General features: G+C 35.0%; 1 protein-coding gene across 42 annotated transcripts in view; it reads right to left on the reverse strand.

Annotated features, from left to right (window-relative positions):
- Positions 1-19528, reverse strand: part of LOC105489121 (protein tyrosine phosphatase receptor type D) — a 2338800-nt gene that overhangs the window by 1690261 nt on the left and 629011 nt on the right. The gene's annotated exons all lie outside the window — the stretch shown is intronic.

A 19528-nucleotide genomic window follows, 5' to 3' on the forward strand; every position in this document is an offset into this window, starting at 1 on the left:
AAGTATACTTGATAGAAGTTTTGTTTTCAATATATACTGATATCATGATACATATACATACTAAGAAAATTTTGTCACAAAATTTTAGAATTTGATATTCGCATTAGAGAAGCTTTTGTATCAACTATTCAGATCAGAAGACAGTGAGAAAAATGTTCTCTCATGCATATCATAATGGCTAAATGTACACAGGTCCAGTGCTTTCAAGATTTTGCATTAGGTAAAAGAATCCTATTTTAGAATATTAAAAATTTATTACATTTTTAAAGGGAATCTATTATTCTTCAATGAAACCATGAAGCCACAATTTTGAGTAATAACTACATGCAGTGTGCTACACTAGGACATTTGAAGGCCACAGATTTTTCAACTTCCAGTGAAACTGGAGAGGAACAGAGCTGATTTAAAAGTGATAATGACATTTCTTGAAGATTCATTCAGTAGCATAACCCCTAAAACGTCATTTTGCACCATCTTATTAATAAATACATACTTTGAGATATACTTTGAGTAAATGTAACAGCAAGATATTAAAAAATACATCTGTTAAACAAAATATACTTGCATATCTAATTATAGCCATTCAAATTAGCTATAAAGAATTAAATGCAAAAGTAAAGAGCAACTAGTCAATACTCTTAACATAGTGGTCCAAAGAATGCTGTACTTTGGGAGAGAAGCAGAGAGCACCAAGAAGAGGGTCTTTGCTTAATGTGGTGTTGTGTTTTGATAAGGGAAAGGAAGGGTAGTCTTCCTGATCAAGTTATCTGTCCCTTTCTTTCTAAATTCGGAGGATTCCCAAAAAGGAAAATTCCGCTTCCTCTGCTGTAAAAAAAGCTAGGTCACAGAAATAATAGCAACAACAACAAAAAATTAGCACAGGGCCGTTAATCTCAGCTTTAATTGAGTTTGGCATTAGAGAGAAAGAAAAGAAAACTTAATGAAAAAGAACCAAAGGCACAGAACTAAGGATGTGTTAACTTAATAACTGAATAAGATTGCTTCATTGAGCAACTATTACTGACCAGTAACTATTCAAGTCCCCCATGATAAGCTGGTAAACTCATGAGATACGACCTTGGCCTTATAGATCCTGCAGTTAGTTTAGTGGGAGAGATTTGATAGTCAAATAATTACTTAAATACTGGTAAAATTAAAAGCATTGTGCCATGGTTTTTGGTCTTACAAAAGTATGTGATGTGTCCATAAAAGTCTCACTGAGGAAATACCAAAGCTATGACCGGAGGATACCTAGAAATTAGGTAAGTGAAAGGATGAGAGCTGAGGACAGGATTCTAGGGATCAAAGAATTGTACATCTGAAGAAAGGGGAAAAGGCTAGGGTGGCTGGAGCAGTCTCAGGGATAGTCTAGGGGGAGATGAAGCGAACACTAGCAAGGACCAAGTCCTTTAAGATTTTGTGGCCTCAAACTCTCTTCTTTCCTCCTCAACTTCTTCTTCTTCCTACTCCCATCAATAGGGTGCCCTTGAAAGGTTTTAGTAAAGGGGATAGAGGGTACTATAGTCAAACGTGAAAGGAATTGATTTCATATTAAAAATCTCAGCTATGCAAAGATGCAACTTACCCAACCTTTGCTTTTAACAGAGTTTCAAGTCTTGGAAGCAAAAAGATTTAACGCGTCGCTTTCAGGACTTCTCAGTCTAATTCAGTGTAAACATTATATTGTAAACACAGAGCACGGAATGAGATCAAAGAACGAGTTTACATTTTACTTTTGTGGCTCATTAAATCTGCTCCTTGGGGCTGCTGCTTCTACTGCCCCTGGATGGCTTCTCTGATCAACCTTGAATAGAAATAATTCCTACAGTCATTTTAAGTGGCAATGCCTGTCAAATCTGTAATTAAAGTATCAACCTTGCAATAGCAAAAGATTTCAAACTTTTAAAAAATTAACATGTTTTCCTACCCAAGCCCAGTTTTATTGCTTGCAGAAAGCTGTAGTGGGGAAGCAGAAATGCATATGCATTTTTCTCTTGGTCTCTGGTATTTCTAAGCCTCCCCAGCTTGCTAACTGCGCTGTGCTTTCTTATCTCTGTCCACTCCTTTATGATTCAAGATGCATCTGGAGAACTGTCATTCAGTAGACATTAGAGGAAAATGGGTACACAGGGACAGTGGCACCTGTATGCGTCTTAAGGTGAAAAGGAGATCCTTTGTATTTGTAAGGTCATATTAAGGATTGCAGGCTTTATTAATAAGGATGATGAGAAACCAGCAAATGGTTTTAGCCATGGGGTGTCACAGACATGTTTGCATTTTAAAAGAATTACTTTTGTGGTTGAATTGCCTCATCTGGTTGGGTGGAGGCTACTTCAGTCAGACATGGCTCTTAGTGTAGCAGGTATGTACCCAGTAGGAAAAAATTTGTCCTCCTCCCCCCACACAGGGCAGACAGTCTAAAAATCTTTGCAAAAGATTTGTATGGATCTGTAAAACAGTCTTTTCTTTAGGTAGTTACAGAGAACACGAAGGAAGCTCATTCACCACGAGTCCTCCTGCTGGTTGACTGAACACAGTCCTGGTCAGATTCAACAGCTAGGCTTAACTAAATGGGAAGGCAGAGCTTCTGGAGTGTCAGTATCACTGTTTCTACATTGCTGTGGGCCACAGAAAACCGTGACTTAGGGAAACATAAACCTGGAATGTCACACTGGTACATGGTGCTAATTTAGACAATATGCTTATTTTCTAAGTAACTGGTAGTTAAATATAGACAGTTTATTATTCTAAGTTTAAAATTTAAAATTTCAGCTTTGTTGCTATTTTTAATGAAATATCCTTTTAAACACAGAACGTTATTCAAGAATCTCAGTTGTTTTTATTTAGTAGAATATCTGAAATTCTTATGTAACAACCTACAAAGATAGAAAATGTTTAATTGGTTCTATTTGTGACCCTGCCTAAAGAACTTTTATAAATTCAATAATCAAAAGGAGAAACATTAAAAAAAAAAAAAAAAACAGGTAAAATAATCATGTGATTAACAGTAAGCTAATCACAAAAAAAAAAATCAGGTAAGATTTAAGTTCCTTTTAGATAGTAATTCTTAAGTCTGAGTGATTATCAAAAGCAGCTGAACAGGTTGAAATAAATCCAGAAGCATTTAAATTCACTAGGTCTGGAGTAAAAACCAGGTGTTGAGTGGTGTGGCTGTATTTGGAGGAAGAAGAACAGATGAAGCAACTTAGGCCACCATGAGTTGATAGTTGTTCATTCTGAAGGTAGAAGATGATTTTAATTTTATAATAAAATTAGCTTGAAATAAGTATAATTCTACTTGTGTATTTTGAATTTTCAAAAAAGAAACTTTTATAAAACAAAACTTCTCAACCCTGAGGAATTCAGGCTTAGAAACTAGTGAGTTATATTTTGGCATAGGATTTAATTGATTTGTGTTGGGTTCTATAAGAAAGTTAGAGAATTTGCTTTTTAGCATTTGTACAGGAAAAGCATTCAGCATGCTTTGACAAGGATCTTTGCACTGGTTTGGTGGTGGCTGTGCAAATAGCACCACCAAGCTGCTGTCATGATTTAGAGAGAAGGAATACATGACTCATGGAACAGAATAAAATAATTTCAAATATATGTTGCTTTATCCCATAATCTCTTTGTGTATTTAAACTTTAAACTGTATAACTACTTAGTGCTCTCAGGGAGTATCTGGGATGGGTCACAAATTCACAATTTGTAAATAGTATTTCATGAGTAAAACTCTCTTTGGAAACATTGCTGGCAACATATTAGAACTTCAGCTTTAGTAACAAAATTGGTCAATTACTAAAATAATGGAATTTTATATACATATATATGTTCTTCACTTTAGAAAGTTTTTCTTCATCTGAATGTATGGCATTTTTTTCCAGTAATATGAGCCACATTTGCAGCATTTGACAATACGTAAAAATTATACTATATTCCTATTTATCTGGTTAAATAGAAATTGACAGTCGGAGACATGACTTTGAATTATGATCTAGCCCACAGAGAAAATTATCAAGCGTATCTTGACATTTCTAGTAGTGTTCTTTCTTTTGCCACATTAAACAGCAAACATACAGTGTTTAACATGCACATTTCCTCCTTACCTCTCTTACAGAACGAAAACTTGCCCCTATTTTTACTCTTCTCAAGAGGAATAAATGTAAAAATTATTGGGAGACTTAGAGAACCCCGTTGGACTTTTCTGTTTCAGTAACTGTCATGACAATGATAGTAAGACTACGATGAAACTTACTGCTATTCCCACATTACTCTTTTTCGGTTAGCAACCTGAATTTAAATTCATTCACTCCCTTCATTTTACAGAAATTACTTGAGTGCCTATTTGTACAAAGTCCAGGTGAATGTTTTTCTTATTGCTGTTATATTATATACACATTACAAATATAGTATCTTGAAAGAAAATAATTTTGTTATCATACAGTTTTGGAAGTCGGAAATCCAAAATCAACCTCACTATGCTACAGTTAAGGTGTCAGCAAAGCTGGTTCTTTCTGGAGGTCCTGAGGGGACAGTCCATTTCCTTACCCTTTTCAGCTTCTAGAGGCTGCCTGCATGCCTTGTCTTGTGGCTTCTGACATCATTCCTGACCCTTGCTTCCTTTCTCATATCTCCTACTGCTAACTCTGAGCCTCTGCCTCTTTCTTATAAGGATCCTTCTGATTACATTTTGCCCACCTGGGTAATCCATGGTCCTTGCCCATTGTAAGATCCTTAATTAATTACATCTGCAGAGCCCCTTTTGCCTTTGTAAGGTAGCATATTCGCAGGTTCTTAAATTAAGGCATAGAACATTTTTTGCAGGACATAATGAAAGCTAGCCCAAAGAGAAGGAGGGAACACATTCAAAACTGATATTGGAAAGTAAATTAGAAAATGCCAGTAAGTCTAGAATTTAGTTACTCCTACCAGAAGGAAGAAGGAAATAGTCATTTCTCTCTCTCTCTCTCTCTCTCTCTCTCTCTCTCTCTCTCTCTCCCTCTCTCTCTCTCTCTCTCTCTCTCCCCCCCCCACCCCACCCTCCCTCTAGCATGGTTAATTTTTTTGAACAGTACCTAAGTTAAAAATTGGTAGATGTGGCTGGTCGCAATGGCTTATGCCTGTAATCCCAGCACTTTGGAAGGCCAAAGCGGGAGGATTGCTTGAGCTCAGGAGTTTGAGACTAGCCTAAACAACATAGTGGTAAGATCTCGTCTTTAAAAAAAAAAAAAAAAAAAAAAAAAAAAAAAAAAAAAAATTACCCAGGTGTGGTAGCTTGCGTCTGTCGTCCCAGCTACTTGGAAGGCTAAGGCTGGAGGGTTACTTAACCCAGGAGACAGAGTTTTCAGTGAGCTAAAATCATGCCATTGCCTTCTAGCCTGGGTGACAGAGTGAGACTTTATCTCAAATAAATAAATAAAAAGTAGATGTTTTCATGACAACTGGAGACTGACTTGGTCTAACTTATTCAGAAAACTGCCTTAATTCCTCACTCACTTTAGCATTCTAAAACTAACTTCCTTGGCTAGGAAAGGAAGAAGCTGCATTCTCTATATATCTTTAAAGACCAAGTACGTGGGGCACTCACAGATGAGTCTAAAGTAAGGTGTCCTCTGTGACAATTTTATAGTTTAGGAGCAAGCATTTTACTTTGAGCTAAGAAAGGATATATTGGTGTGAAAACATGCTACTTGGTACAGAGTAAGGAGGTTTTATTTTTTTCTTTGTATTTTCTTTGTATTTTTAATCATCTTATTTTTAGCACTTTTGTAATTAGCCAGTAAGTGCAAATGTGCTCTAATAGACACTTACGTGAACTAATGAAAAATTGAGAGGTGATCACAAGCTTTCTACACCAGTGACATTTATTTGGTATTTTTAAAAGAGGGAGAGAACATATTCTGATGCTTCTGTAAATAGATTTGTTCCCATCATGGGAATTTAGAAATTGTGACTCCTGAGACAATTTGCTTCCAATTATATTATGGAAGCAGCTTTTACTTCAGGCAGCTAGAATTAGGCTTGCTCAACGTCTTTAATTTGCAGAAAAACTGGAGAAGTCATCCTCAATTTCTGTTCTATAGAGCAGAGATTTGTTGTTGTGTTTTTTTTTTTTTTTTTTTTTTTTTTTTTTTTGAGACGGAGTCTCGCTCTGTCGCCCAGGCTGGAGTGCAGTGGCGCGATCTCGGCTCACTGCAAGCTCCGCCTCCCGGGTTCACGCCATTCTCCTGCCTCAGAGATTTGTTTTATGTGATCTATGACACATATGTAACGATTACATAGCCTCAGTGTTTGATTTTAAATTGCTTAACTCTCCAGACGTTTAAATTATAAAACCACCAAGTAAAAACATTTATTTTTCTATGGAAGTATGCACAGCTGGCTAATATTAAGCGATGCCAAAATGTTTGCACAAAGCATTTCTCCTTTGCTCTTAAGGAAACTGCCCATGGGCTCATGTGGACAGAGACTGAAATTCACTTAACAGTAAAATATTGTATTTTGCCTTTCTTTCCACAGCAGTGCTTTAACTTCCAGATCAACAACTCTGGCCAATAAGGTCACCTGACTTAAAGATATTTTATATTTTTCTCTAACTGTCTGAAAATAACATTTAAATAAACCTCCACTTAATCTTTGAATCTAAACCTAATTACTCTACTAATTTCAGTATAAATTTCCTAGGCTGAGCGCTTCCCTCTGAAGCTTCTGACATCTTTTGAAAACCTCCTCGAAACACTTCCATACAGAGTTATGGCAAGCGTATTTTATTTCTCCTTCTACTCTAACTAAACTGTGAACTCTTTGAGGATGGGTACAGGGTCTTAGACCTTTAACTTCCTACCTATTGGTTGACATAGGAAATATTTGTTGACACAGTAAATACTTGTTGAAGTAATAAATTAATAAATGTAGCATGCAATAACTGAGAACTTGCTGAGTTCTTTCATTCAGTGGGAAAAGCAGAGAAAATTTCATAAGCCTTACTTCTGAGATATTTATAGTATATTAAGGGGTAGAGATAAGGAAAATTGGAGAAGAATTTGAAATTACTACATACAATTAAAAAGCAAGGACAACAAATGCTCAAAATTTGAGATTTTCTAAACACAGGAGAAGGTCATATCAGAATCACCTGGGGATTTCTTTCTAATCCACTCTCCCACTAGCACTATCTTTCTGTAAATGTGCGCTTCCATTTACAGAGTACACATTAATTTATTGACAGCTGTGCCCAGTAGACACCGTAAGAATGTAGTTTGACGTGATGGACTTCAGTCTTACCATATACATGGACTCCTTTATTTTTCTTTATCTAGATGCCCAGATAAGCTTTAAGACAAATCTTCTAGCTCCCCTCTTTGAACCAACCCTTCATATAGTTTCAGACATAAATACTTAACTGTGGTTCTTTGCTTTCACTGTTATCCTGAAAAACATGTGAGAGCCTTTCAAAATTTAGTTGCTTTTAACCTCTCCTCAAATTTCAGTAGTGGACAATGCATTAAGTGATTTTGCTGTGTTTTCTGGATTGAGAGCTGTTGAGCCACTCTGAGTGAGGACCTAGGACTAGCAGCACTGCATCACCTGGAACTTATTAGGCATTCAGCATCTCAGACTTTTCCAAAGACTTCGTGAAACACAGCATGTATTTTAACACAATTCTCTATGTAACTCCCACATGCATTAAATTTTGTGATGCAATGCGCTACATTATATCAACCTACGAAAATACACACCACCAACAACGAAGAGGTCTCTGTTAAGATAATAAGAAAGGCTCCTGGAGGAGGCAATAGAGCCTGTGGATACACAGGTTCTGGAGTCAATCTAGCTGGATTCTAACACTTATTAGTTCTGTTACCTTGATTGCATTACTTGTTGTGCCTAAACTTCAGTTTACTGCATTAAAGTGGGGATACTGATAAATGACCAAATCCATAAGATTTCTGTGAGGTGTACAGCATCATTTGGCATACAGTATGCCTCAGTAAAGTTAGTTATTGCTACTAATGTTAAGTGAACTGGACCTGAAAAGCAGTAGAAGGCATTCCTTCAGGTCATTATCAGCTTTGGATAGCTGGAGTAAACTAGAACAGCAATCTTCAAATGAGGCCCACACACTCCTAAAGGTCAACAAAGACATTGCAGATGAAACATAGGAACCATTAGTTTTAAGTGGAACATTTTCAGATCCCCAACATCCATATACATCCGTTTGTAATTTACCTAAAATTAAAATTTGATATGCCTGCAGCAGTGTGTGAGCTTTGTCTTTCTTTTCCAACTTGTCTTTCACAAAGGTCCTCCTCCCAATTTACAAAATAGAAACTTACTTCGCAGCCATTTTAAATTTTAGTCTGGTATATTGCTCTGAATGAAAAAAACAAACAAACAAACAACAACAAATATACATTGTCACCACAAATACACTTTTCCTGCATCATCCAGGTGATTAGCTATTTTTATTTTTTTTGAGACAGAGTCTTGTTCTGTCACCCAGGCCGGAGTGCAGTGGCGTGATCTCGGCTCACTGCAACCTTTGCCTCCCGAGTTCAAGATATTCTTACACCTTAGCCTCCCAGGTAGTTGGGATTACAGGTATGCACCACCACACCTGGCTAATTTTTTGTATTTTTAGTAGAAACAGGGTTTCACCATGTTAGCCAGGCTGATCTCAAAGTCCTAACCTCAGGTGATCCCCCACCTTGACCTTCCAAAGTGCTGAGATTACAGGAGTGAGCCACTACACCCTGCCACCAAAAAAAAAAAATATTGTTACTTTTTTTATGTCTAAATAGTCACCACCAGGTGACTAACTATTAATGGCAAGTTTGTGTCCTTATTCTCTAGCTAGCTCTCTGGCTACTTAGACTAACAGTTCACTCCTGAGGTGTCTGTAGGAGTGACTAAGTTAAATAATAAGTTAAATTAAAGTTAAATTAAGTTAAATACGTTAAATTTAAAAACTGAATCAAATTTATTGTCTTTTTTGACAATAAATTTAATTGGTGATTGTTTTGGCAATAAGGATTAACTTTGCTGTTCAATTTGGACATTTTTCCATAAATTGAATAGCTAATGCTGAAGATACAAAGTTTTTGCAGATATATTTTAACCCCATAAAAATATATAGTACTGGCAAAATGGAATATTTATGACTACTAACAAACGATACATAAAATTCAGATGTCAACCTAAAAATGCAAGTTAAGTTTTACAAAATCTCTGAAGCTTGCAGATTGCACTTTGGTGATGTCAGCTCAGGACCTTGATAGGTGGACTCCCAGCCCTACTACAGTTTATAATGTACTATAAGACACTGGGAGTTCTACAGTAGAACTTACCAATTTGAAGCTTAAAAGTGCATCCTTGGCTTAATAAAAAGAGAAAGTAAAACAGTTTTTGGCATATATCTTTAACCTCAAGGCCCTATTGGCATCCTAATACATTTATAAATATAATGTCAGATTTCAAAAATATTTCTGAAGGAAAAGAGCCTAGATGCATGTACAAAGCACAGTTTTATACTCTCAGATCTATGTTTAAGTTTTTAATGTTGAAAAAATAATAAAATTCATAAACATGTTATCATAAGTAGCATGTAATTAGACTTGAACACTATGAAACAAGGAGGTTAGTGATTTTTAAGGGGTTTCCAAGCCTTTGTTCAAAAATACTAAGGTGTAACAACTTGGCTTAAAAATGATAAGTGGATGCAATAAAAATTGCCATGGATACGACTGACGAGGAAATATCAATTCACATTTGATGATTCTTATTATGTTTAGTAATTATCCAGCATGAATAGAATTCATTGTTATTTTGCTTTGAGTTATTTAAAGATAAAAGTGAGAAAGAAGGGAATTTAGGGTTTATTTGATTGTGGTTATAATTCAACCAAAGCTGGTTTGAAGAGGCAATAGAAAAATAAGACATTTAAAGGTCTATTTAAATGTGAAACGAATTAATATTTCTTCTGACAAAATAAGGCATTTGAAAAAATATATTTAACATACCTTTCCAGGAAAAAAAAATTATGTGCTTTTGCTTTCATCTAGTACATAGAAAGTCAGAAAACCTGTTGCTTCCAATCAAACAATGAGAAAAAGTCAAAGAGAACTATCAAAGTATAACTTTTCTTAAGTCCATTAGATAGCTGATATTGTAGAGCATCCACTTAGCCAAAATTAAAACACACACACACACACACACACACACACACGAGAAAGTGATTGGTAACATATAAGTGTATAAGAATGATTCAATCAAAATCAGAAAACCTACAAAAAAGAGTGAAAAGAAATAAGAAAATCAATAGAACTGGACTCATAGATCACCTGAATGTTAGATTTATTGGGTAGCAACTTTAAAATAACTATGTGAAACCTGTTGACAATCTAATAGAAAAGGTGGAGAACATACATTAAAAGATGGGGAACTTTAGCAGAGAGATAAAATCTGTAAGAAAAATTCAAATGGAAATGCTAAAAGTAAAAACATAATGCAAGAACTGAAGAATTTCTTCAATGGATACATAAGTACTCAGACTTCATCTAGCTAAGGAAAAAAATAAAAGATGTTTCTAAAAATGACTGAAACTGAAACACAGAAATAAATGAAGGTAAAATTTAAAATAAATTAAAAAGCAGAGCATCAAGAGGCATGGGACACCATCAAATGATGTATAATGAATGTCCTTCAGTCCCACAGAGAGAACTGATAGAGAACAGAACAAATGCATACATGCATGTATATACATATATAATATATACACAAACAGATAGATATAATGACTGAGAATTTTAGAAAATTAAGGAAAGAAAGCACTCTATAGATCCAAGAAGCTCGGAAAACCAATAAGCAGAATAAATAACAAAATAAACAACAGATCGAAGAGTACAGGTACACACTGAGATACATCTCAGTCACACTGATGAAAACCAAAAGAGAAAATCACTGAAGCAGCCCGAGAAAAAAGGAAACCCATCGAGACCATCCTGGCTAACATGGTGAAACCCCGTCTCTACTAAAAAATACAAAAAACTAGCCGGGCGAGGTGGCAGGTGCCTGTAGTCCCAGCTACTCGGGAGACTGAGGCAGGAGAATGGCGTAAACCCGGGAGGCAGAGCTTGCAGTGAGCTGAGATCTGGCCACTGCACTCCAGCCTGGGCGACAGAGCGAGACTCTGTCTCAAAAAAAAAAAAGAAAGAAAGAAGGAAGGAAACCCGACACATTAAACAGGAATGAAAACAACAACAAAAGAATTACAGCAAAATTCTTATCAGAAACCATAAAAGCCAGAACACTCAGTCACATTTTCAAGAACTAAAAGAAAGCAAAAACTATCCACTAATAATTATATTCTCAGTGAAAATATTATTTTTTAAATAAGGATAAAATAGTTTTCAGACAAAACTAAAGCTGATTTATTGCTAGCACACTTGTACTATGAGAAATGTCAGAGGATGTCCTTCATGCAGAAGGAATATGATATGGGACATAAACTTAGATTTATACAAAGAAATAAAGAGTGTCAAAAATGGTAAAAATGAGCATAAATATAAAAGCCTTTTAAAATTATTTTTCATCATTCTAAAAATTATGAATGATTATGGCAATATTTAAAATAAAATTTCATGTATTTTGCTTTTCCAGATGAATAATTTTCATAAACCCAATAATAATTTCAGTAAGATTTTTAAAATTTAAGAATTAAGTGTGTATCTTCTGGAAAAATATTCAGAAATTGAATAGTGGTAGTTATCTGTAAGGAGGGGGAGAGAAAATGAGAGGGACACACTTTAATATATATACTCATTTTTTGAACTTTTTTAGATATTAAAATAAAAAATCAAAACTTAATTACAAAATTAAATAAAGTGATATATAAAATTTAAAGATGGAATCATAACATATATAAGTAGAACAATGATCTCAATTGACAAATTCAAAGCAATCTCTGTAAGAATTTCACCTGAAATTTTATGAAGAACTCAACAAACTGTAGAATATTAACAGAGAATAATTTATAGATTGTGAATAATTAAGTAAATTCTGACTAAAGATTGCAACGAGTGGGAATTTACCAAACAGAATTTAAGATGTACTGCAAACACACAGTATTAAAGAGTATAGACTGATGGGAAAGGGGGAAACCCAGCTAACTCCAACATAGGTCCTTATACAGATGAAAATCAGATACATATCAGAGAATGCACACAGCAATGGGCAAAACATGGGATGCTTGATAAATCGTATTGAAAAAATTCAGTTATGACATTGAGAAAAGTAAAATTCGATCCTGGTTGTAGACTCTTGTTGTATTAATAACCTACATGTGAAAGGAGAATTATAAATTGAATTAAAGGGCAAGTAGGAAAATAATTTGTAAACCACAATTGGGAAAATATTTATTAAACAAGAACTAAAAGAGATAACTCATAAGATTGGGAAAAAAATCAATATTTCAAAATTAAGCATTCTTTTCAACAAAATTTAACAGATATGAGAATACTAGCTATTTTCATGAAAATTAACAGATTATAGTAATAGAAAGTTATTTTAAAATATTAAAACCAGTAAGTGATTTTTAATGTATAAATCATATATATACTTGTAATACATAAACGTATAAAACAGATCTGTGGTATTAAAACTTCGTGGATGGGCCGGTTACGGTGGCTCACGCCTGTAATCCCAGGAATCTGGGAGGCCAAGGTGGGCGGATCACCTGAGGTCAGGAGTTCAAGACCATCCTGTCCAACTTGGTGAAACCCCGTCTCTATTAAAAATAGAAAAATTAGCCGGGCATAGTGGCACATGCCTGTAATCCCAGCTACTTGGGAGCCTGAGGTCGGAGAATCGCTTGAACCTGGCGGGGCGAAGGTTACAGTGAGCAGAGTTCGTGCCACTGCATTCCAGCTTGGGTGACAGCGTGAGACACCATGTCAATTAAAAAAAAAAAAGCCCTTTATGAATCAAAATTCTTAGGGAAAAAATGTCTCTAAAAGCTTCACAAAAAGGGTGATACAGAACAAAAATATTAACACTGGATTATAGAACATACAAAGAATTCTCATAAATCAACAAGGTCGCAAAAAAGCAGGAAAATTAATAGATAATTAGGCAAATCATATTTATAGGTAGTTCACAGAAAAGGAGTTTAAATGTTCAAGCTTATTTGCAATAAAAAAAATGCTAATTTAACCATATTACACCCATTAGAAAGGCAAGCTATTGAGCGCAAAAGGAATTCATTGTACTCTTGGTAAGAGTATCCATCTGTATAGTCATTCTGCAGAACAGTCTCATATTATTCATTTAAGTTTAATATGTTTAGGTCCAGGATTTCCATTCCAAGATCTATTTCCTAACAAAGTTCTCCAAAAGTTGACTAATGTACCTCCACAAATACTACATCATGTTGTTATTATTATTAATTAATTTATTTATTTATTTATTATTATTTTTTTTTTAGACGGAGTCTCTCTCTGTCGCCCAGGCTGGAGTGCGGTGGCGTGACCTCGGCTCACTGCAAGCTCTGCCTCCCAGGTTCACACCATTCTTCTGCCTCAGCCTCCCCAGTTGCTGGGACTACAGGCGCCCACCACCACGCCCAGCTAATTTCTTTTTGTATTTTTAGTAGAGATGGGGTTTCACTGTGTTAGCCAGGATGGTCTCGATCTCCTGACCTCGTGATCTACCCGCCTTGGCCTCCCAAAGTGCTGGGATTACAGGTGTGAGCCACCACGCCCAACCTCATGTTATTATTTTTTAATGGAGGAATTGGTAGCAAACTAAACATCTAATACAATTTTACTTATCAACATAAATAAAATGTAGTGGATGTATACTATGGAAATACAGGCAGCAGGTAGAAGCAAGTAAATGAACATACACACAGATGGCTAAGTTTCAAACACAGTTTTAACTTTAAAATTGTAAGATGCCGAACAACATTTATAGTCAATAACATTTACGTAAATTTAGAACATAAACTCACATTAAACAATTCATTTTTTAATTTTTTTATTTATTTTATTTTTATTAAGATGGAGTCTCACTCTGTCACCCAGGCTAGAGTGCAGTGGCATGATCTCAGCTCACTGCAAGCTCTACCTCCCGGATTCAAGCCATTCTCCTGCCTCAGCCTCCCGAGTAGCTGGGACTACAGGTGCCTGCCACCACATTTGTCTAATTTTTTTGTATTTTTTTTAGTAGAGACGGGGTTACACCATGTTAGCCAGATGGTCTCGATCTTCTGACCTTGTGATCAGCCCGCCTCGGCCTCCCAAAGCGCTGGGATTATAGGTGTGAGCCACCGCGCCCGACCAACAATTCTACATTCTTGATAGGGATGCAAGCACATTAAATTGGGTGCCAATGGGGAAAAAGAAATAGAAGTAATAATCAGGAATGTGGAGAAAAAATTTAAAAGGAGTTTTTTGGACTCGTATCATACTCTATTCCCTTTATTTCCATAACAACTATCATCTAAAATCATGTTTATTATTTAATATCTGTCTCTTTCTTTTACAGTGTAAGATTCTGCTGTTGTTCAAGGTGTCTCAAACACAAATGTATTTTACATTACCACAGGGCATGACACATTATTAGGTGATAAAAATTACTTGATGAATTATCAGTAAATGAGCTATGATAATTTACCATAATTTGCTTTACCAGATTGCTTGCCCCAGGTTGGCTCAGTGGAAACAGTATGCCTCTCCTTGGTGGACAGCTTCTTGAGCCGAACATATGGTGAAGCACGGCTTCTATGCTTCCTATAATTCAGAAAGGGTTGCCAAAATACAGAGCTGTTCCAAGAAACCTCTGGCTTCCTAAGCTTGACAAGGCTTTTTGAGGCACTCTCCCAGTCGTCCTAATATTCATCTTTGTCACTGAACAGATCCACAAGGACCAAACAACATCCATATTTTCCATATGGATGGAATATTGCAACACATTGTCTTTAAGCTAAAATAGCTTTTTAAGGCCATAATTATTTACGTGCTAGTTATGGATGCTATACAAATTATTTGTCAGTAAGTTGTCAAAAATCTCTTTTACATTCAAATATGGGTACATATATATATATATATATATATATATATATATATATATAGTTGTCATTGTGTGTGTGTATGTAGGCATAAACTAATTGGAGTTATCTTATTTATGATCACAGAAAAGTGAGTTTTTAGGTAAGTTTCTCTCTTCTCTCAGGATAAGAATTAACACTTCCAGTTGGATTGTATATTATTAGAGGTTATGCAAGAATCCAGAAGTAAGATCAAGGCTTTCCTATGATTAGTTTTTCGCTTTTGTATTTGATGCTATCTGTTAAGGTCTCAGAGCAAAAGATCCTAAAAGTTAAAAAATAAAATAAAACAAAAGCTTAATGGTCCAAGGAGGACAAGATTTCACTTCTTGATCATAGCTTTCTCTTTACAATGCTTTTCTATTTTACATTAGCTTCCTTACAAACCAAGCCTGATAATAATTTATGTGGCAAACACTGTTCTAACAAAGATGACTTCTGTTTAGTTCTAAAGTTTTCTGTATAGAAAAACAAGGTGATGTGGTGGACATCTGGCTACCTAAATCAATGGAATATTCTATAGTTTAATATATTCCCTTTAGTGTAAATCAAATGCTTTAAATGTGTTATACCAAAAAACAAACAAACAAAAAATAACTTTACTACTGAGTCTCACTTGTTGCTAGGGTACAGATAGATGATTTGTATGCAAATCAAATGTATTAATGCTAGCCTTTGATTCAGAATGAGTTACACTGGGAAAGAGGGCCTTGATTTTGCTCGTGCTGGTGGCAGCAGAGGTGATCCCATTCTGGGTAGAGTTCATGTTGGCAGCAGCAGCCTCCTTGCCAAGGGGACCTAGAATAGTTCCACAGCATTTCTGCCACAGTTCTTGGAATCTCAGTGCAGAGTCAACACTGCTGTCTTTCCAAAGAATCTCTAAGCTATAGAATAAATACACTCTAGTAAAGTGTCATTCCAAAAGATGGGAGAAACAGAACAAACATTCTGCATGTGAAACTATAAAAGTCAAACACCAAAAGTTGGCAAGTATTTTGTAAAGTCCTTTATTACAACCAACAATAAAATACAGGCAAAACAGTACCAGTTACACAGTAAGTCCTATGTATAGAGCCACTAGGCAGCTATTTCTTTAAATATGTTTCACATGGGAACCAAAACATACACCCAGATACAAATATAAATTGAAAAGTTAAATATCATGAAATAACACTTATACTTTCTCTGTTTCAATTCTGTTTAAGTAAAAAAAAAAAAATAACTGCAACTATTATTTAGTTGATTTCACAACTAATTAATGTGATTGGCAATTTGAAAAATACTGTCATAGAATGTCCATGCAGGATTTAAATTTCTTAACTGATGCCTAAGCAAGCGTTACTGAGAACTAGGATATTTGAGTAACAACTCTAATCTTTGGAGGGTAATGACACAGGTAGTAGTTCACTCATTAATTTATTCATTTCTAGTATCATTCTCTTCCCACCAATTACTCTCTAGTGCCCTCTTAGAGACACAACTAAGGCTTGATTTAGGATGCCTATTCCTTTGTTTCCATGGAGTCAACCTGTAACTGAAGATCAGATATCCAAGTAAAACAAAAAAATTGAGAAGCAGAAGCAGTGATTGAAAAAGTGACTGTTTAATTGTTTTATTAATATTCTGTTTTCTTATAAAAATCATGATTATTACAAAATAAATTTAAATAGAAGTGAATCAAAATAATAAAATATCATTCACTAATAATTAAACTGCAAACTAAAGATTATTACATGTAGTAGTCTGATTCCGATCATGAGAAATAAACCACACAGTGATTTCATCAGGGGACGTTTAATACAAAAATTATTAAATCATGATAAAAGAGGGATTATAGAATATAAGAAAACTTTTCTATTTCTGGTACTCTAGAACTGGGGAAAAGTACCCACAGAAGGACAAATTTGGAAAGAGACTCCATTATCAATGCTGGGGTTCAGATCTTTTTGGAAGATGTAGTTGTAACCTTCTAGATGACAGAAAAATTTATTGGTGTGCCCAGACTGGACATGGTCTGTAGTCATGAGACAAGGAGTAAGCAACACCCAGAGTGCAGATTGGACTCAGGTGAGCCACAACCGGTAGGTGGGTGTGTGGGTGCACAGAGTGACTTTGGGCCCAGTGGCTACCTTCTGGAATATAAGTGACGTCAGGCAAGCTATAGCTAGTGGAGGGGCACATGGGCATTTACATTTAATGGGAGTGGGAGAACAGGTACAGCAGGTGCACTGACACAATATCCTTGCTGAGAGGACCACAATGTCATGAAGATCTCAGGACACAAACCTCGGGCAGCAGAGAGAATTAGGGTGCTGCTGCTGTTGCCTGCAGAGGCCTAGAGTACCCAGTGTTCATGTCAGGAGGACTGTGCATTCTAGGGGCATGGCTGGGCAAGCATCATCAGTGTCCTCATTCCCACACTCCTGACTGACCATGCACACCCAAAAACCAAAGAAGAGCCCCTTCCTCCTGCAATGATCCCTACAGCTGACTACTGGGGAAGCTTAACATCATGCTCACTATAAAGGAAAGATGCTTAAAGGAATTTCATTATACACAGCATATATTAAGGGTTTAAATATGTTTCACATGGCAACCAAAACATATACCCACATGCAAATACAAATTGAAAAGTTAAATATCATGAAATAACACTTATGCTTTCTCTACTTCAATTCTGTGGGTTACAACCAGTGGGTTACAACTGCAACTTCTCCAATAAGGTCTGAACCCCAGCCTTGAGAAGGGAGTCTCTTTCCAAATTGGTCCTTCTGTAGGTACTTGTCCCCAGTTCTAGAGTACCAGAGATAGAAAAGTGTTCTTATATTCTATAATCACTATTTTATCATGATTTAATATTTTTAATATTTGCAATCATTAATAATTAACAATACACAATACAGTTAAGTTTTTTTTAGACCTCTCCATTGTTTGAACTGTAGCCATTACTACTCTTCTAGATATGCTGTTTCAAACTCTTTTATTAACGACATGCTGAGGACATGCCCTATAATCTTTGGGAAAGGTTCTTTTACAGAAAGTATTCAAATATTTACATAAATGTTGTGCTAGTGATACGCTAGTGATACTTATGGTAGTCAAAATGATGTGTACATTTAAAGACTTATTAATAATCCAAACGACTGACTTATAATAAAAGGAACTTTAAATACTTATTGTATTGGACATTCTATAGATATATCATCTTTCATTATTTTATGAAACAATTATATTTTAAAAATACTATGTCCACATGACATAAATATAATAAGTGATATTAGAAAAATTTACAAGATATTGTTTATAATAACAGTTTTTGATTATGAAAAACTTTATAAATAATATTGTATATTATTAGTTAATGAGTTATCGTATTTGAAAGAACACTATTGTACAATTCAAACTTTTATTCTCCCTCTCCTAAACACTGGGTCAGAACAAGGTAATTATTGTTTGTCACCAAGAAAACTAATATATAGGTAGAGATGAAAACTCTGAAAATAACTAAAGAAAATTCATTTTACTCATTGGAAGACTACTTAATTTGGTTTGGGTAATAGTGAGGACAGCTACAGGTACCCAGGAATTTTGTAATTCAAAAATCTCTCTTCTAAACTTTTCAGTAATTAAAACTGTGTTCATTAGGCAAAACTTACAAAGAATGATTATTAACTGTTAGCTGATTGGGGAGAACAAGCCTTCTTTTACACTGCTGAGACATAAAAATTGGTACAAAATTCTGTAGAATGTCAAAAGTTTTATAATGTTATATTTCTTCTGACCCAGAAATTCCACATCTAGAAAATAATTGGAAAATAGGAAAAGGTGTAAACATCACCTTTTGCATTGTAGTGTTAGCACAATAGTGATAAAGGGAGATAGACTAAGTGTCTATCAACAGGAAATTAAATAAATTATATGTTATTGATCTAATTATGTATCTATTGAGGTAATATTGTAGAATAATATTTTTAGTGTGATATGACATGAGATTAGGAATTATAATTATAAAGTAGTATCATTGCTGTAAGTAAAATGTATGCATGTGTAAACCCAAAAGCCTCAAAACATAATCTCTAAATGATTAACAACAGTTATCTCCCATAGGTGGGGTAATGAGAGGCTTTTATTATTTTCTTAATATGTGTTTATATTACCTAAATTTTTAAGTTGAATATAAGTTACTTTTATAATAAACAAAAGGTAAATTTATGTTAAGGAAGAAGGCATTCAACTGGGTTAACACATTTACTTTTTTAAATTTGTCACTTAGAAAATAATTATCTTTGATTGAAATACTCTCTAGAGTCACTGTACAATGGATATAGAGTTTCAGTAATACAAGATGAACAAGTTCTGAGATCTACTGTATAATGGGCATGTAGTTTACTATACACTTAAAATATGTTAATAGTGTAGATTTCA

Source organism: Macaca nemestrina, chromosome 14 (genome assembly GCF_043159975.1).
Source record: "Macaca nemestrina isolate mMacNem1 chromosome 14, mMacNem.hap1, whole genome shotgun sequence".
Lineage (NCBI taxonomy): Eukaryota > Metazoa > Chordata > Mammalia > Primates > Cercopithecidae > Macaca > Macaca nemestrina.